Below are 20,358 nucleotides of genomic sequence, written 5' to 3'. Positions count from 1 at the left end.
TCTGACTAACGTGTCATTTTCCTGCCATAATGAACTACTCGACTGATGGGACATTAAATAATTATCACCAGCCTAACGTTGTAAGCTGATTAAAAGTTTGCTTTAGAAACCCCAATCCAGTGTTACAATGCAGACTCATTTTGTCGTGTGTACTTGTCTTTCAGTTGAAAGCATTTACATGGGAAGGCAAAGCATCATAGCAGAGACTGGTAAGAAAAATAACTGCCATCTGTTCTTATACCACAGGAAAAAAAGATATAACAGTTCAGCGAGAAATGCATTTCAATGTGCTGCTGAATGACTTTATCATAGTTTTAGAAAAATATATACAGATATTTTTTAAAGCAATTTCTCTACAGCTTGCAATTTGCTACACAATACCAACTCTGATGTAATGACACATTCAGCTGCTAAATAATATAATTTCTATTCTTTCATCTCAGTCTTAGTTTTCCTCAAGTCTAACCTTTCCCAGAGATGAATAGTACTGTTAAGAAGATTGGGTCCACAGAAGGAATCCAATCATAATATAATAAACTATGAAAATAGAAGCCAAGTATTTAAGACTAAATTCCCTCGTTATTTTGAAGAAGTCTTCTTAATGCAGAGAGCAGCACTCCCTGTTCCAGATGCATTCTGCCTCACAAAGGTAAGATTACACCAGGTACTAAATGCTGTGGATGGGTGGTTTCTCAGCTCTGAACCTCCTAAAGCAGCTCTGTGGATCTGATCTCTTATGCTGAGGCTGTACAAACTGTTTATTTAAGTTTCCCACAGTAAGTGATTTCTCTGCAGCCCCCAGCCATGCTTTGTTATCAAAATGTAATGATTATCTTATTTTATTGAGCTCTTTGGATTACAGGCATGACTTTTGTTTTTTTCAGCTTGACAGGAAAATTTCCTCATTTATTTTTCTTACAGCCCTACACTTCTGGAAATGCACAAACTCAGAATGTTTGAATGTCCTACTGAAGATGAGCAGAGTCTGGAGACAAATATGAAAGGAGCTGTGCTTTTCCTCTGCAGAAGGTCCTAGCATAAAGCAGACCTTTCACTGACTTTAATTTCCACAGTCTCAAAATACAGATCATGTGCTATACATAAAATTGTTAAGAGGAACATTTTAGGGTTAGTTATAGAAAAACAGCCAAGAAATGCTAAACTTGAAGAGTGTGATTTAGTGCCATCATCATGAAAGCCATTAGCCACGAAGCATGGAGGATGGAGAGGAGTGTGTGAACTAACCAGCACCCCATCAAAATTAAATATATTGCAGTTCTTAGCTACACTGATGCCTAAAAAAATCACAGGATCTGAGTGAAAATTATAAAACACATTGTACAGCATTTGTGGACCACACTACATCAAGTATTCTACACTATGACATTAAAAGAAAAGTCCACTCAGGACAGGGCTGCTCGTCCATCTCTGAACAGCTTTGCACCCCGTTGCTCTTAATTTATTTAATCCTTCTTTGATCCCTTCAAGACTCATATTGTAAAGCCAGTTTCTATTGGAAAATTAATTCTTCTGGAGCTGCTGATGTTTTCCACTCTCCCATCATCATTTAAAAAAAAAAAAAAAAAAAAAGGAAAGAAGAAAAAACGAATTAAATTTGATTATTTCAAGCCATTGCAGCAGCTCATCGAGCCTGGTGGCCCTTTCCATCACTTTGCTGAGAGTGTAAAGAACATGCACAGCCTTGGGCCTGAGCTCTGTTCTCAGAGCAGCTGCCTGCAGACAGCAGCAAGCCTGGTGTGTCCCTTCAGCTGGGGACCAGAACAGTTTCACCTGAGCACAATTTGCTGTGTTTCACCTGCAGACAAGGAAGGAAACATTTACTCTTCCTAAACTCCACATTCATCTTCAGGATCTTCTCTTGATAATAAAAGGAGGTTTATTATCTGAAAGAGTGATGTTTAATAACAAGAATTTACAGCAGAGTAGATCCCCAAGCATTTCATTAAATTGAAATAAAAACAAAACCATTTTAGTAGCACTTCATATAACGTGTGCAATGAGGCAGGAATGCTGCAAGAAATCTGCAGCTCCCTCATTCCTGCACGTGCATGGAACTCGTTGTACAGCAGCCATTTTTGTTGCAAGAAACTGTCTGGCTTTCAAAAATTAATATATTCTTTTCGAGCTGTATCTTTTTCCAAAATGATAGTGCAAAGTGCCACTGTATTTGAAGCAAGTCAAAAGTAATTTTTGTCAGCTTGGCCAAGTGAGCAACAGCTGAAAGTTTTAACTGGATACCCAGGTTTCACACCCCCACTGCAACCACAGCTGAGCACTTATCTTCTAAAAGGAACATCCATTTCCCAAAAACAAACATGTATTTTACTGCAGTCATGTTTTGAGAGGCTGGACAGGACTTTTGGAAGCTTTTCAATCCTGTAACTCCTAACAACACATCAAACGTACAAACAAACAAATTAAAACCTAGACAAGAACATTGGCTGCCATAAGCAGCCAGCCAGCAAATCCTCCCTCAATGGAAGTGCACATTCACATACTCTGGGAATGCTCTGCTATGCTAATCATTTTGGTTTAGGATAAATGTGTCAGGAGCAAGCCAGGCCAAAGCAAATTAGGCCTTTTACTTTTTTTTCCCTTTTTTTTTCTTTTCTGGCAACCAACTTTAATCCTGCTGAAAGGATCTACTACTGTTTTCATTATTCCAGAAGCTGGAACACACAAATGTTTTGGTCAAGTATTAAGACTTACAGGCAAACCCTGCCTGCTTTTGCTTTGCAGACTGGTGAACCAATGCATGAATAGACAGAAGAATTATGGAGTTGGTAAGTTCTACAGATTTCAGCCTCTTGGTGTTTTAGTACATAAAAAATCTCAGTGGTTTAAAGCATTCACAGTTCACACCGGGAGAATGCACAGTGACTCAGGTTTATTACTCTTCACACAGACACACAGTTCAGCACACTCTGCAGCAATCCAGGGAGCTGACATCTGCCTGGCACAGGGGCAGGGACAGTGCCCGAGGCTCTGCAGATGCCACAGCCAGATGCCAGGAGGGTACGTGGCAGCTCAGGGCAGCCAGAGCCCCTGACACCTGCATGTCAGCACTCAGCTTCCACGCACAAAGCCTCAGCCATGCAAAAAGGACCTCAGAAGCTGCAGAAAAAGTAGCTCCACTCAAGATTTTATGGCTTCCAGGTGCTCTCTGGGCAGCCACAAGCTCAGCCCCAGCTGGGTGCAGCTGGCAGCCCCAAGGGTGGGAATCACCCAGCCCTGTCCCAGCCTGGCTGGGAGCATCAGTTTTGGGCACTGAGAGCTTGCTGGGCAGTTTGAACTGTGCCTTTGATTCAGCAAGAGTTTGTCAAACAACACATCTTAAATTGACTCAGATTCAAAAAAACCCCAAACCCAGCAACCAAACCCAAAATGAAAAACCTTAATTCCTGACCAACCCCTGACTGGATGATATTTTCTCAGGAACAGTACAGAGGAGCATACATGAGAATAACTTCTGGCAAAGCCAGGGGTCAAAGTAAAGGTACTTGCAAAAAAAAAAAAATTGTTTTTTAACATTTACAGTTTGATTTATTTACATTTTATTTTATATTTGACACGTTCAGACTTTTCATTATTAAAAAAAAAAAGTACAATATCAAGAGTATGTTACTCTGCTTCAAGACAGTTATTCCCAAATGCACCTACAGTAAATTAGCAGATTAAGCATTGAGGGGTTTAATACAATCACAAATCAGGTTCCTTTGGCAGGCTGTTGCTTTGAAAGTCCTGACAAACTTTTAGGATGAAGCAGACAGTAAATAGAAGTTTCTCCTTAGGACTTTAGAATGTATTCAGTAATTTTATTGGACAAGAAAAAGACATTTTACCCAAAGGAGATTTTGTTAGGTGAGTTTTCAAAGGTCTGCTACAAATAACCACAAAAAGTTTCTCAAAACCCCCAACAAATAAGCTACACAATATCTTCTGACAGAAAGTATCAGGTAAACAAATAGTGAGATTGGTACTGTCTCTTCTTGTTCTTTAACTTGGTGTTTCAGTGATGTTACACAACCATAGAATTTGGTTCAATCCATATTGTAAATTACTTACACCTATTGTGTTTTCTGGGCTTAAAATCATACAACTACTTATTTCAGGTCCTATTTGAACAGTATTGAGCTAGTCAGGATTTTTTTTTTTTTGCTAGAACAGGCCTTATGTACAAAATACTGACTTGACAAAACCAAATTATTTCATGGAGATAAACTGGTGTCACTGAACTTTTACTGGCATTGCCACTCCTAGCTGGGCTGATGGCAGCAAAGGCTGTCTCTTCCCAGCAGTCTCCTCTAGAGACTTCTTCCATGAAGCAACAGCCATGTCACCATCCTTGGGGTTTGCTGGCTCCCTGGAAGGAGTCTGAGAGTTTTTGACTGGAGTTTTCAATTTTGGCTCTCACAGAGAAATCCATCAAGATGAGGATTAACGTCATCCATCCTTCTTTCTTTCTGGGCCTTAAAACAAACCAGAATTCCTAAGTCACATAAAACTATTTTAAGCTCTATTAAAACAAAATTGAAAAGTTCAGTGCGTCAGAGCTGGTACCAGAAGTTGGAAGGAGCTCTGACAGCAAACTTGAATGGCTTCCTGAAGCTGGAACGATTCACAGTGGGAACAATTTAAAATGTACTCTCTGTACCATCTCCATGCCGTATGCACAGTTTGTTCATGTCCCCCTGAAGGAAGCTTATCACACTGAAGATAAAGCCAGCAGTGCCTGCCTGTTTTTATCTTTCCTTTGCATAAGTTGTTTCTCTTGTTCTCAAGGAAAAGAATGACAAACCTGAAATTTGCCAGTATAAATGGCAAAGTCCTCTTCTCTTTTTGTATCATCTTGGTATTCTGTTAGAGTTAAGAGCTTGGCCTCATTTCTAGAACCTTTCAAATTTTTCACAAGAGCTGTGTATACCTTGAGCCACTACCAGTCAAGATTTGTGAAGAAAATGGTCTACCAGTATTACCTTGAAAAAAGGTATTATGCTATTGAATCTGATACAGACTCTATTTAATATAAACACTGTAAAATGAGAACAGACATATGATTACAGCAATTTCTCCACCTGGGTTTTACACTTTCAGATACAAAGAATAATAACATGCAGCCTTGCATTTCAGCATCATTCCACTGCACTAAGTACCACTTTCCCTGATTTCAATATTCAAAGAAATAATTTCACCTAACTGGTTTTACTTTCTCTTGCTGCCTTTATATCTTCTCCCCAGCAGATCTGGCTTAAAAGAGCCATAAGAAATAAAAAAGCCAGTGCTCTCTGGGTTTTCATGAGCTTGGCGATGGCTGGGGACCCTTCTGACAGAATGAAACTCATTCAAGAATTGCCCCCACAGCAAATGGATACTCCACTTACTTGCTGTTCTTTCAAACAATGACATTGAAGAGACTATATTGGGAATTAAGAGAGAACCAGTAGCCACTGGAGTGGTCCCAGAAAGCAGTTGGTACTCAGAAGACAGAGTTAGAGATGACAATTTTAGGGAAGAATTAAAGCAAAAATCTCAAGTGTTGAAGTGAAAGTGTACCAGGTGCCATTCCAGTGAAATGAAAAACATGTATTTCCAAGGGAAGAGGAAGAGTTGAGCCTCTATTTCTTACCACCAGTAAGAAGATGTTATAAAATAAGCACAGGGGAACAACATTCCAGAAGGAATTTGTCAGCTGGATGTAGGGAAGGTTGAAAGATGTTGTATGGTGTGGGTTTTGCAAGAACACCTCCTGACACATCTTGCAGGGAAAATGCCCCGAAGATCCTTGCATGGATCCCAGTAGGTCCAGCTGGCAACCAGCTCTGGAAAGGGAGCAAAGGGCCTGGGGCCCAGGGTCCTCAGGGTTATTGGTTCTGCAGGATGAAGGAATATTTTTTATTTTTTAACTTTCTCTGTGTTTTAAAGGAAGAAATGACTTGGAAAAGCTGATATGGATTCTGAGGGCCTACAAGGCTAGAAAAATTCTAGTGAGTGTGATTGAGGTGATGCAGCTGCTGCAGGTGACTTCTGAGACCCAGCAACACCAGCCAGAGAACCCCAAATGCAACTTATTGAGCAAGGCTGCTCAGAAAGCAGCAAGGTCTGTGTGTAAACAGATATAACTCATTTAAATATGGATACTCTGAAACTGCCAGGACGCCCCACTCTGCACAGCATCAGGGTCTCAGTACAAGTATCTGCCTGAGATGTTAGTTCTGGCTTTACTTATTCCTGGACTAAAAATGATAAGGTTGTTTATGAAGGCCATTAGAAAAGCACAGGGATTTCTGCCTTTGAGCTCTTCAATACATAAAAATGGTATTTGAAAGCTCCACTTACAGTCTTAGCGAACAGATTATTGCTCTTACAGGAATTTAATTTTTTAATTTAAATTCTAAATGATTTTCAACTTTTAGACCTAATACATATGTTCAGCAGCTGCACAGGTATGAAAGTAGACAAAGTACACAAAGGAAAAGAACCAAACCAAAAAATCCACACAAACATAAAATCCCAGTGTTCTTAAAAGTCATTGTGCCCTCCTGAATAAATAACACAGCTTCTAAACACTGCCTGTGCTCATGAATTTTCATAAGAGAATTATTTTCCTTTTCATCGTTATTTTCCCACTAACATAAAAAGGAATCTCAGACACCAAACTATGTAAAAATAAAATGAACTGCCTTGAATTTCAAAGAAGGAGAGGAGATAGCAGGAAGTTTGTAATTAAAGCTGAAATCTTATTCACCAGTCCTCAGTTTGCAGGAACCTCCATATGCATAGGCTCATATGCTGGAAGAGATGCAAGAACTTGGCACCAAGCACTTCCAGGTGAAATGTGCAGCAAATACACTCTTTTCTTTGGCACTGGCCCTCTTTCTTTCCTTCTAGGACAGCTGATTGGTTTTTCCCCCATTACCAAAGAAGAATACATTTTAAAAGGATAAAAGAAACTTTTCTCTGCCCAGGATCTGATTACCTTGATATTAAAATAATGCATTGATCAGATCTGCCTTCTCCTGCTGGCAAAACTTGCCAAGATCTCCAAGGAAGCCGAATTGCTGATGGTGTGTGAGATTAATCTGAGCTGTCAAGTTGTTTGGGGAGGAAAGCTGATCCTCCTTCACTATGCCCTGTTTCATGAAATTAGACAGGTTCAAAATTGTTTTCACCAAACCTGGCAGAGCAGTCATTTCCCACATTAGAGCAGCATTTGCCTGCTCCAGTGTTGAACCCTGCATAGCTGTGCATAACCATAGCTGTGCAAACACAGGTGCAGGTTCCTTAGTAAGGCTAAAATTCAAGGCAGATTTCTTGGCAGCATTTAATAACACTTTAAAGCTCCAACATGACCGATGAATCCTGAAGAAGCTGAGGACAGACCTGTTTTCAAACCATCCTCAAACCATCCTCAGTCCTGGCTAAATGCAGAGGTCTGTGAAGTTTGGCACCATCAAAGCTCTGATGTCTCCTGTCTCCCCAGACATTCAGCACTTTGGCAGAATGGAACTGGTGGAAGGAACGAATGTGCTGGAAGATGTGACAGACCCACCCTGGGGTCTTGCTCAGCTCCGTGGCCTTTGGTTCAGTTTATGACCCAGCCTTATTTATTCCATCACATGCAACACAACCCTTAATTCTACATTCCAAAAGGCCCTACTGCTCAAAATGTGAGAGTTTGGTTGGTAGATTCATTTTTTTTCTGAAGCAAAAAAGTTAAGAAATCTTATTGTCACTTTGCAACTGCAAGGGAGAAAATCAACGCTGCCCCCCTCCAAAGCATCCTCAGACAGCTCAGCTGTGTTCTGCTTCATTATGTTGCTTTTGCTTATCCTAAGGCAAATAACATGCAATCCTCAGAAAAAAAAAAGACATTTTGCTGGTAGGGATGAGAAACTAAATGAATTTTAAAAATATAGTAAAAATTCTTGCCCTTAAGGCACTAAATCAAATGTTTCTGTGTAAAAATGACTGCACAGTACTCCTGTTCTGTGAATACTTGGCCCCATGGTTCAAACAATCACTTACAAGCTGTGCTAGCAAAATATTTGCCCCTTCTGACATATTTTATTATGAGATAGGCTTATTAAATTCTCAAGAAAGCTACAGCAGATTAAGCTGCTGAGGATTTTTACAATTAGCATTGATTACCTAAGAATTCATGTGTGATTTCTAAATAAAATTGGCTTGTCAAACAACAGACAATTAAAAAAATAATCAATCCCAAAGCCACCTCCAGAGTGTAGTCAAAATTCACTATTCAAGGTAGGTTTGGGGAAATAATCAGAATGCAGTTTCCTATGTCAGAGTAAAATGAATGTTAGTGAAGTGCATGCAAACTAAACCAGTTATAAATACTATAAGGAGCTGAGTAATTTTAAAATCCAATCCTTTTTAGCATCTAAATAGGCTAATGCCCCTGTTGCTTATTCAGCAGTGCTGATTTATAGAGCTCAGTACTATGAATGTCTAAACATTCTGCTGAATTTCTCACCATATTCAGTGCTGTCTGTCTGGTGATTGGATGCTGGAGATGGAGCTCATAAAATCTATACCATTGCCAGCTTCTCAAATGAGGCCATCAGAAACATTAACCCATCTTTTATCAGGCTGTGTCTTAATGAAAGGTGACTACAGCTTCAGGAAGGTCCCAACTGATGGACAGGATTTACATAATCACATTAATTTGTGATACAAACTGAATGCACATGATCCAGTGTAGGGACAGCCCACGGTGAAACACACCTTTGGGTAAAATTTGAAGATGAATTCAATTGACATACTTGCAGAAACTGCAATATACACATTTCATGAGGTACTGCCATGGAGTGTTTAAGGTCTCACTTTGCAGTGACCTTGAATCATGAAGCCCAGCACCTCTGCATTACAAACCATCCCTCCTTGCCATATTCTTTGACTGTGTTGTTTCACAGGCTCCTCTACCATGGAAGTTAAGGTGGTGTTAAAAGGCAATGTAGCTCCTCATTTAAAACTTGGACAGTTTCAGCATTTTATAGCTGTTTCCTCAAAAGTTGATTTTACTGTGTGAAAAAGTAAGACTCAATTAGTGGCATATTTAGAGTGAAAGCATAACATTACCCAGGACTGTAACAGGTTTTGTAAAAAAGAAAAATAAATAATTACTTTGCTGCTGAGTTTTTACATGGGAATCAGTTTTGGGTGTTGTTGGCTTAAGATATGCCACCTTACCTCTTGCCAGCCAAATTTCACTTCATCTACTCACTATTGATTCCTTGGACTCCATTCTTCTTTCCACAGTTTCTCTGTTCCTAGGAAATCTTGCTAGGGAAATCTAGGGACTGCACTAATTCTTTATCACTATAAATTAATGTTATTATTTTTTCCTGAGTGTTGTTACAATTCTTCAAAAAACATTTTTCTCAAATCCTACAGACTGTGGTCTACCTTTTGCCTGACTGGCTTACCCAGACTCTCTCCTCCAGCCCTATTTTCCCAAGAGCTGATCACCTGTTTTAAGGAAAATTTTATGAAATTGTGAAAATATTGCAGTGTCCTTTCTTACTCACTGTTGTATTTAACCACTTTAATTCCAATCTTTCAGCCTGACAGCTTTGCCCTGACCTCCTCCCCCTCAATCTCCTTTTCCTCATACTTTTTCCCCTCCTACTTCTGCAACTTTCTTCTGCTTCATTCAACCACAGAAATGAGGCCTCTTGGAGAAGCAGTTATTTCTTCATCTACTCCTGCCTGCTCTTTCCCTCTCTGCCAGGATGTACCATATTAAGTATTATATTCTCTCTAAATGGTATTTCAGTGTCATTTTGGTGCTTTACCTGTAATAGTTTAGTCTTCTTACCCTTCTACACGTGAGTCCTTGGAAGTCTGAGAAACCTTATAGGTGCCCTCTCTGGTTTATCCTTCTATCTCTTTGCACTATTATTGCCATTTCCTCTCAGGAACATCTTGTCCACATTAGAAGCTCACTGTGTCAAGACCAAATATCCTGTATTTCTTCTCACATCATTTTCTTCCTTTTTCTGCTGCTGTTTCCCTGTCATTACATTAGTTATCTGGACTTGCTCTTTGACCATATTCTCCCTTTCCCAGCTGCAAACCAGAGCACATCATCTTTCTGCTTTCCACAATGCCCAAGAGGCAATCATGAATTTAGCTATGTCCTGTACCTTCCTAAAATTCTTTCAGATTATCTAAGCAATCATTCTCCCATTTCATTTGTTTACAATCTATTCTTCTCTTATTTTCAGTCTGTACACTACTGAGGGTACAAATGTACTTTTACATTTAGGGCTAATTAGTAAATAATACTTTTGGTGAGGGCGGGACATATTTGCAAAGGTAAAATAAAAATAAAAGTTTGTTTCTTTCCAAGCTGGAAACTAATTTATATGCTCTGAGATACCTCCTTCAGGAGCCCATTTCCTTCCATCTAAAGGAAGCCAGGCTGGTTAAATCTTCCTCTGAGGGTTGCATGATAGCAGCTGTAAGGCTGGTTTTTTTTGTATTGATAACTGTGCTTCCAATTCACGCTCTACTGATCCTCATTTTTCCTCCACCTTTTGGAATTTAGCAGAGGGCCCTCTAAACAATGAATATCAGCAACACTGAAAGTTCAGCCTGTATTTCCTGACAAGCATCTGCAGGCAGTTTATCTCATCTTGCTGGTGATCCCGAGGTGTCAGTGCCAGAGCAGTTCAGTCAGCAGGGCAGGGTTCCCATCTCAGCACTCACATTTCTGCTGTGCTGCACAGGGCTGGGAGAAACTCATTAGGAAATGAAAAAGCTCTCATTGTGTTTCATCCACATGAGTTTGAAAAGGACTATGAACCTGTTACACAGGCAGCTGGTTCAAAATGAAGCAGAAATTCCTGAACTAACGCAGGAACTAATTAAGAAAACCCCCAGACTTCTGAGCTAAGATAAAGTGTTGTTACAAATGAAAAATTTATACACAGATAAAACATAGAGGCTAAAGAAATTAACTATGGATGAGGTACTAAGCAGGAATGACCGTGGTGTAATTCAGCTTGGCAGTCTTGGGCTCTGGGTAAACTGGGGTAGCTAAGACTACAAAAATCTGTCAAGGACTTGAAAGAGATTTAAAGCTGGCCAGAATAATGGCACACACATTACAATATAGGGCAATGAATAATGGACAGAATAATTTATGCAACAAAATTATAAAGTGTCCTTTTTGTTCAACATGAACCATCTATTTAAATGCCAATAAATTACAAATTCAGAATTTATTAAAAAAAGGAAGGAAGAAGCAGAGGATGTGTAAGTTTCCTGTATTTTTATCTGCTGAATTGCAAGGCAAAGGACTGGACTAGAGGAGCAGGTTTGCGTCTCCATTAATGTTTTCATCTCTTTTTAACCAACTCTGTTCATCTGACTTCTTAACTCATTAAAAAAATGAACAAAAACTCACATTATGTTTTACTACTAAGGTTAATTAGTTTTCCACCGCTGAGGATCACTGATTGTAACAACCAACTAATCAGAATGGTGTGTTTTGTTTCATAAAAGAAGATGGATTACACGGTGATCAAAGCTAGAGGCCAGATAAATCAGTGAAGCAAAATTCCCAACTCTCACTCCCCATACATATTAAAGAACATTTTCCTAGATATTATCATAACAAAGCTTACAGTAGCAGTTGCAATAGCAAAATGAAGCAGACTCTAGTGTTCCTTACTAATTTAGTAAGCAAAAAAAATTTGAAAGGCTCAAAATTTTTTGCCAGTGAAAGGAGAAAAAAAAAAGGAGAAACAGAAAAAAATTGACACAATTGCAAGAGAATTTGAAGTCATAAGGCTGTGATCTGCATTGGTGACAGCCTGAATGTTATTTCTGAACAAATTATGTTAAATTTGAATGCAAACAATGTGAATAAAAAGTTTGTAAAACTTTACTTGCAGAAGTGACATAGTTTCAATACTTGAAATATGTTCAGCAAGACCTCTACAAAACTATTCTTTTCTAGTAGAGTTGCTACTTGAAGAATTTACAGATTATTGATTCAGTCTGGGTCAGAACTGTGGCTGTAGTGGAAAACTCTTCTCATCCAAATCAAAACTGTTGTGACTGTCCTTCCATGACCCCCTTAAAAGAATCAGCTGCACAATAGTTTAGGTTTGAAGGACAATTAAAATACAATGAAAATAATTGAGACTTCAATGAAATGCACAGCATGTTTTAGCCCTTGGATGTATTTTCCTTTTTTGGAAAATTAACACAGTTTCAAAATTTGACACGGTTGTAAAAGAACCTCTAGATACAAAAATGTTCTTTATTTTAAAACTGCATGACATTGTATAGGAGGGTGTTCATTCAGATGTGTGAGACAAGCTTAACTAAGGGACAAAATAATTCCTTTTCAAAGTTAAAACCTCGACAGGGGAAAAGTACAATGGCTGTCGGGGAATTTTTATTTCATGACAAGTTTTGCTGCTGGACTTAAAGTAAAATGTAAGCAAAACACTGCAGTAATTAAGGTAATCACATCACTAAGTGTTCACAAGATTTGTGAGCTTTTTCTCTCCCTGAATTCTGCAGGTATAGTAGCACGTCCTCAGAACACTCTGAAGCATCTGCTTTCCCTGGAAAAGTATGCAGAGAGAAAATGACAGAAATTGCCTATTCTTCATATGCACAGAAAGAAAGCTAAGCTGATGGCTATTGCGAAAGTCTGCTTTGCAATATCATTACTTATTAAAGATACTGTCCCAGGAAATGGAAAAGAAAGGAGACCAGGGATGTTTTTTAGTAGTTGGCATTCATCAGAAACCAGTGAAGACCCAGGCAAAGGATTTCATCTTTCACAAATCATAATACAGTGCGTTTAATAGCTATCATTTTAGAAATAAAACATGAAAGTAGCAATGCAGGATCACTTACAAATAATGAAAAGAAGAGAAAAAACATCTCTCAACACTTTTCCAGGACGAAAATTCATACTCTATCTCCAGAGATAAAAATGAAAGATATTTTTTTATTTTCTCCAGGTGCAAATGATAATTGAATATTCGAGCCAATTGGAGCTGTCTATATTCTACTGACTGTCCTCACAAGCTCAACATGAAATAAATTTGTCATTCCATGGAGATGGGAGGTGATGACACCACCATTCTGACTTAACTGACTTGTCAAAGGTGTGCTGGAAAGTCATGGGAGTGGATTTTCTTCACAACAGCAGCAGAGACTCAGTGAATCCTGAGTGCCAGCTGAGTGCCATAACCAGCAGGCTCCTGGGTGAATTTGGCATAGTTCATTAAGAGATCAAATCTCTTCTTCAATTAACACCAAAGGAAAGGAATAAAACCTCCAGACTTTCAGGGAAAGACAAGTCAATACCCACTCACCAGAAGATGCAGACGACTGCTCCACCTGAGTGAAAAGGCTTGAACCTCTCTCTTTCAAATTCTACAGTCAAGGTCTCTTTATCATCCTACTCACACTTCTGAGGTGAGAGACTTTCTTGTCAAGAACTATTCTTTACACTGCTAGAAAATGTTTTGTTGAACTGACAGGAAACCCATTTTGTCAGAAGACTCGAGAACACATCTACTCCATGCTTAAAGCTGAAAGCTTATTTTCATTTTGAGCTTATTTCTGTTTCCACTTTCTCAAAATGTTCAAATGTTAAAAAAAATCTCAGCAGGGAGTCGAGTGCAAACTGAGCAAAAGCTACACAGATAATTCTACAAAGTTGAGTTAATCCAAGAACAATAAAACTCCCACAGTTTTAAGTGCTTTATCTAATTGCAATATTTGATTTCATAGAGGTGGCAATTTCATACTGACCGCAGTGACTGCAGTGCAAGATTTTGTCTTTGTTTTTTTTTCTTTTAACCACTAGTTGGAGTAGGAAATAACTCTATGGAATGTGTCAAAAATTATAATTTTTTAAGATTGTAGTTACTGAACATTCTGTATTTACTTGCAATGAATCTTTTAGGATTTCATTGTGAAAGCAGAGAACATAAATGCAACAACTGACAAAATGAAGGCTTGATAATTCTCTCTTAACTAATTTGAAAACTTGTTAATCTTCCTGCCCCTGCTATTTCACAAAGATTTAATAACACAAAATGTAGAAATATTTCCTGATAATTATGCTAAATTAATGTAATGAAATCTATCATGATCTATTTCCTATTTATTTATTTATTTATTTTAGACAGTTCTGTGCTGTAGCTGGTTAAGCCGTTTAGAATGAATGTACAGACCAAAGACATCAAGAATAGTTTAAACTGGAAGTTTTCAGTTTCAGTTTTCAGTTGGAATATTAAAACATCATAGAGTCCAACGCCCTGCAATGAGCAGGAATGTTTTCCTCATGTCCATGGCTTTTTCTGCCCACTCTCAAGATGTAGAAGATGCTCATGGGAATTAAATTATTGTATCCCACAAGACTGCTTTAAACCTTGAGATAGAAGCAATATTCTTTCAAAAGTGTGCTAAGGTATTTGTCTGTGCCTAAAAGGTGAACAGCTCAGCATCACCTTTCCATACATAATTTGGGAGTAGAACAGTGACACCTGAGCAAACACTTAAAGCATTTAAAAAAGCAAAATACTTTGAGTTGATTTCTAATCATGTTTAGTACTACCCACAGACAGAGCTTTGAACAGACTGTACTTTGGTGGTTCATGCCCACAAATAATGTCATCTGGGGTTCACTGGTTGAGGTAATCTGATACAAAATGACTAAATTGAAAATCTGTAGGTAGAAATCTTGATGAGCTCTGGCAGAGCACTAAGGAGACAATCATAAGCTTGCTAATGAAAAGAGAATTATAGAAATTGAAATATTAAAGAAGCGGGAAGTAGTAGATTAAAAGTTATTTTAGATAACATAACATGCACCAAATAAGAAAATGATTGATGCAAGAAGCTCTTTTTTGTTTTCTTCATGTGTTATTTCTTGCAAAAGAGTGCCATTAGATGGAACTGCATGGCTCTGAAAGGGATCAAACACCAAAGACTATCGTTTTCATTTTCACATTTAGGCTGACATTCATGTCTTTGTTGTTAATCTAGCTTGGAACTGGCAAACCTCTGTGGAAATGTCTTCACAGTGTAAATTTTCTTCAAGCTTTTACTCAAAAATGAAAACTTCTTGATCAATTCCTTAGGGTGGTCTTGGATATGGTTTCATCATTTTTCCTAGTGAAGTTTTGTGCCTGAAACGAAGGATGTTGAAGGAGATGTGAAATTTAGCAGAACTCTGCTGGAAACCACTCTCAGCTTCCCCTCAGCAGAGCCCTACACGTGGGTGAGAGCTGTGAACACTCAAGAGGAGAGGGAAAGAAGAGTTTGACCCAACTGATCACAATTTCAGCCTGCTGTTATTGGTGCCAGGGAAACCAATTCACTGCCAGGGAAAGGCTTTAGAAGCAATAACTGGCAAATCTCAGCAGTGCAAAGGTAAAATAAAGAACTGTTTTGCAAACAATAAAGTTTTTAGTTGGTTTAAAAGCTGTGCGTCGAGACTGCATCACACAGAAGACACACGGTTGGAAAAAGCAGCCAACTGGCCAGCATCAAATGAAATGTAATATTTTTAAGGCCTAATTTACAAATTTCATACAAAATGTATTGTTTGTAGTATCGACTGCAATTGGAATGTATAATGCCATTTACCAAAAGGCAAATTTTAAATGCTGCACGTGTAAATTTTTTTCCCAGTATTACAGGATGCTGGAAATTGAAGCAAAACTTTAATAAAATTCCTTTACTGTAAACATCAGTCCCAATCTCACAAAAGCATGGCCTTTATTAGCACTAAAAAGACTTCCACTGAACATATCTATGTCCTGAGGCTTCTACAGCAAAAACCAGCAATAAATTTAGAACTTCCAGTAAACAGATTATTGTATAAATGCAGAATAATTTTTGGTGCATTGGAGGTCATTTGTGAACATTAAATAGTAATTTATGACTGACTGGATTACTTAACAGATTTAAGATAGGGATAAAAAGCAAAAATACACGAACATATTAAATATTATCACAAATTTGCTTCCAGCAATTCTCTGGTTAAGATTTTTATAAAAAATACAAAGAAGGTGAATCAGGAAATATATCTTTAACTTACTGGGCTGTGGTAAACCCGAGAATTTTGCAGATTCCAAGTCGTGTGGGGATTAACCTAGTCACAGAAAAAGTCAGACAAGCAAAAATACACCCCTGTGACCACCAGGGCCAATGGTCAAATGCAGTGCTGCTGACAGGAATCCAGAGAGTGTGGAACTGCCACATCCTCTTATACCAACCTGTTTGTATTTTAATTATAGTGATGATGTATGATAATTGATTGAAAAAGCATTGAAAATCCAAGAATTATGAGGCTACTCCATCTGCAAAGCCTAACAGCTTCTTAGAGAATGAGGATTCAGAGGCAGTGAATCCCTTCCAATTTTATTCATTTGTTCACTATTTACTTGTTGGCAAATCTTGAGACATTTGTTCAGCAGATGACATTTATATCAATTATTGGTTTCATTTCTTGCTCACTTTAAAGTGAGCAAGAGGAGCTTTACAAACAACAAAAAAGCCAACATCCCTTATGCTATCAAGAGCTCCCACTCCAGAAGTCAGAAACAGCCAAATGCCATGGAGGAGGTGACTGAATTTTAACTCTGCCTTCTTCCAGATATTCTGGGGGAAACAGGAACTTTTGGATGCTAACTTAGCTTTGGATGGTGGCTTTTAAAAAGCTGATAAGAGCTTTGTCAAGAGGTTTATATATGACAAATTCTGCAGTCACCAAGAGAACCCACTGAGACAGTGAAATCATTGAAAAACAATCATGATGTTGCCCTTATTTTACCTTTCATATATTTAAGTTTTCCTGCTGGCTTGTACTTCCCATGAATCCGCTGCACAAAGTTACATTCACATATTAACTTTCAGACATGCATTTTCCATCTTTATACATTAGCTTACATATTAGTCAGAGCTCAGAGCTCTAAACACTGCACTTTAAATATAGTTTATATGTAATTCTGAACTAGGTATGGCACTTATTTCAAACTCTCCCCCCGGCCTCCTTTTTGTTATGTTAATAAAAAAATGTTTTACACTACAGAGAAAAGTAATTAGTGTGTGTTTCTATTAAGGATGAAACAAATACAGAATGTTATGCAGGAGTGCTTCAAGCAGCAAACTGCACATGTATTTACAATATATATCAATTTAGAGATCACAAAGCATCAAAGCCAGAAATGTTCTCCAGAAAGCTCAGGTGAAAGCCCACCTGGAATAAGGATTTCTGAGCTGCACACATTCCACCAGGGCTGATGGAAGAATCATCAGAGGTTTAAAGCAGGCATGGATAGAACAGCCATTTAAAAAAGGGGACTAATTTAAGAAATAAAGATTAAAATCTTAACATCTTTTTTGATGACTCAGAATCACTGCAAAACCAAAGATCTAGAACAGTTTAAACAACAAGAAGATAAAGTGATAATTTTGGGTTTCCTTCTTTACTGATCTCAGGAGCCAAACTCAATGATCTCTGCTACAAAGGAAAACAGGCAAGAGGAATATCTTTTAAAGAGAGTTTAATTTATAAGAAAAGACTATGAACATCTGCAAAATGCAGCAAAACTACAGAAGGTCATTATTTAAAAATAAATACTGAGGAATCATTTAGGAAAACTCCAGAAGTTTTAGCTGGATTTGAATAAACTTAGGCCAGATATTAGCAGGTATCCAGTTAGAAAGGTTTGGATGTTCAGGATTCATCCAAATGGCTTAAAGGATGCAAAAAACCTTATTACCTTTAAGACAGAACTTGATAGGCTTATGAAAAAGTTTATTTTATACTTTTGCAGAGGAATTAGACTTAATGATCCAAGAAGTCACTTCTAGTCCATTTTTATATACTGCTAAAAGCATACAACTAGAAATATTAAGAGTGGGAATATTACAAAGAGCTATTCAACTCATTCAATAATAGTATCTTTAAATGCAAAAACTATTTATAAGTGTTAATTAAAGTGCAGAAAAAAAGAAGTTATTTTCTCATTCTGTTCAATATAAAAATGTTCTAATGACAGCAAAGGTACCCAGAAGTATTCAGTTGGTTTCAGTGAGTGCTCTGAAATTGGTCTAAGAGCAGGAGATTGTCTCAATACCCATTGCATTCCCCTTGTGCTTGCACAGCACATGAGACAGGAGCTGCAGGGTAAAAGCCAATGACCTCAGCAGTGAGATGTTCACCCTGGTGCTTGTGGCTGTGACCAAAATACTCTAAATCCCCTGCTGGCAGCAAGAACAAGTTCATCTGCTGGCATGGCCAGTGAGACAGGGATGAGGACCCACTCTAAAATCTGTTATAAAAGAGCTCTGCATTACCATAAATTTCAAAAATTACTCATGTCCAGGAAGAGCCCATCACCTTGCACTACTCTAATGAGGTCTAAAGCTGATGGAGCATGAAGCAGTTCTGTGGAGAGACAAGCAGAGTGGCTAACTGGCCTTGGGATGCAGAAAGTCCAGGCTATCAGTGACATTCTTTCGCAGTTCCCATGGGAGATGTCTGTGCTCTCCCTGACCATGGTTTTTCATGAGTACATTTTTCTGTAGAAGTTGGAAAATTCATGGAAATACCAAAATGCATGGTGTAAAATTTGGCCTTTTTTTGCTTTGAGTCAGTAATCCAAATCTGAATTCACCTCTAAAGATGACTGCAGTACTTAAAGCCAAGGAAGGATCTTTCATAAGTTTATGAATTTTTCAGGGGTCTTTTACCTCTGAGTTTTCAAATACACCAAAGTCAACAGCATACCTAGAGCTTGGGAAAGCCAGAAAGCAGCCTAGAAGGAACACGAATTCTCATCTCTTGAGAGGCCAGACCATAGCCAGCTTCCTCCAGAGAGTAATGAACTGGAGGATTTTTGTGCAGAACCCCTGGCACAAGTAGGTCACTCAAGGCTTGGAAGTGAATGAGCTCATATCATCACATCGGATGAAAGCCAGTCCCTCCACAGCCTCTCATGGTCTCTTTAGTTAAAAGCAATTTAATGTAGGCAGAGCTGAAACTGAGAAATGGACCACTTTAAGAGGGAGACCTACAGTTTACAAATGATCCTGCTCAGTCGAGTAATATCTGCTTTTAAAACCAGTGAGTGCTGTTCCAATATTCAAGCATGCTTGGACTGAATCCCGGGCAGTTGCTGATGAAGACTGTCTTGGAAGAAAAGCTATTAACCTTTGGGAGTTCATGCTTAGATCATAATTTTCATAATCAAAATATTAGAAATAACTGTAATGGGGAATAAAGTATAGTGCCAGACTCTTATGCTGTTCTCTCTTAATAGTCAGTGCTGCTCTTGAGCACTTATAGATTGATGGCACATCACAACACATGCTCTGTCTCATTAAAAGGCAACCTGGGCTCCATAACAAAACAAACATTCCTTATTTCCACGTGTCTGTGACTTTGTCTGTTGTAAAATCCCAAGCACTTGTGCTGTAGTAGAGGTACCTTTGTTGTCAGGCAACCTGGAGATGAAATACCTTTAAAAGCTTTCGAGTTTTCTCCAAGGATTGCACACATCACTTGCACACCCCTTTCACATCACATTATCTACTGCACTTGGCTGTGACCTCATAGGCCCCTCTCTCCTTGATTTTCCTGCTCCTCATTTCTCTTTCTGGATAAACAGCATGAGCCACAGTTAAACTGTGCAATGTACCATGAGGGATTGGATATTAGTAAGAATAACAATCTTTACAGAGTAATGCACTAGAGTTAAGAACTTAGAAAAAAATACCCCAAACAACAAACATTTACTCAATCCTGTTCATGTCTAGGACTTTCATTCACTGAGGATTAAAGTAACTCTCCAAGATTCTATCAGAGATACCCTTGGGAATAAGAAGCCTAAATTCTGGTAATTTCCCCAGTGCAATAGCTTTGTTTGAAAGAAACTTAATGCAATCTGTTTGGGCTTGTGATTGTGTGTTTAATCAAATATTTCAATGCCCTTTCTTCTGAAGCAAAAATCTATGCCAGTAGATTAATCAATACTCAGCACTAGAGGTGGGTAAAAAGTTTTTCAGAAAAGCATTCTTTTTCTTTTTTTTTTTATTCCCTAGGAAAAGTCAGATTTAGAGAGTTCAAATGAGTTTGCAGATATGTGTGAATACTGTAGTATTGTTACTTGGGAAAAAAACCCAACTTATTCAAAATGGTTTTCTTTTATAATAAAGCAATGGTCAAAAGATTTTCTTTTGGCTCTGAACAGTGCAATTTTCTTCTCTTAATTCTGAAAATATTAATCAACAAAAGAATTCATTTGATGCTTGTAAAGAAATCTGCAGTAA

General features: G+C 38.2%; 1 protein-coding gene across 1 annotated transcript in view; it reads right to left on the bottom strand.

Moving 5' to 3' along the window:
- The window catches only part of SPOCK1 (SPARC (osteonectin), cwcv and kazal like domains proteoglycan 1), a 269,075-nt gene that overhangs the window by 91,288 nt on the left and 157,429 nt on the right, over positions 1-20,358 (bottom strand). The gene's annotated exons all lie outside the window — the stretch shown is intronic.

The sequence above is a fragment of the Prinia subflava genome, chromosome 16 (genome assembly GCF_021018805.1).
Source record: "Prinia subflava isolate CZ2003 ecotype Zambia chromosome 16, Cam_Psub_1.2, whole genome shotgun sequence".
NCBI classification, from domain to species: Eukaryota; Metazoa; Chordata; class Aves; order Passeriformes; family Cisticolidae; genus Prinia; species Prinia subflava.
Note: the sequence above shows the minus strand (reverse complement) of the source record. Positions and strands in the feature narration are given on the sequence as shown.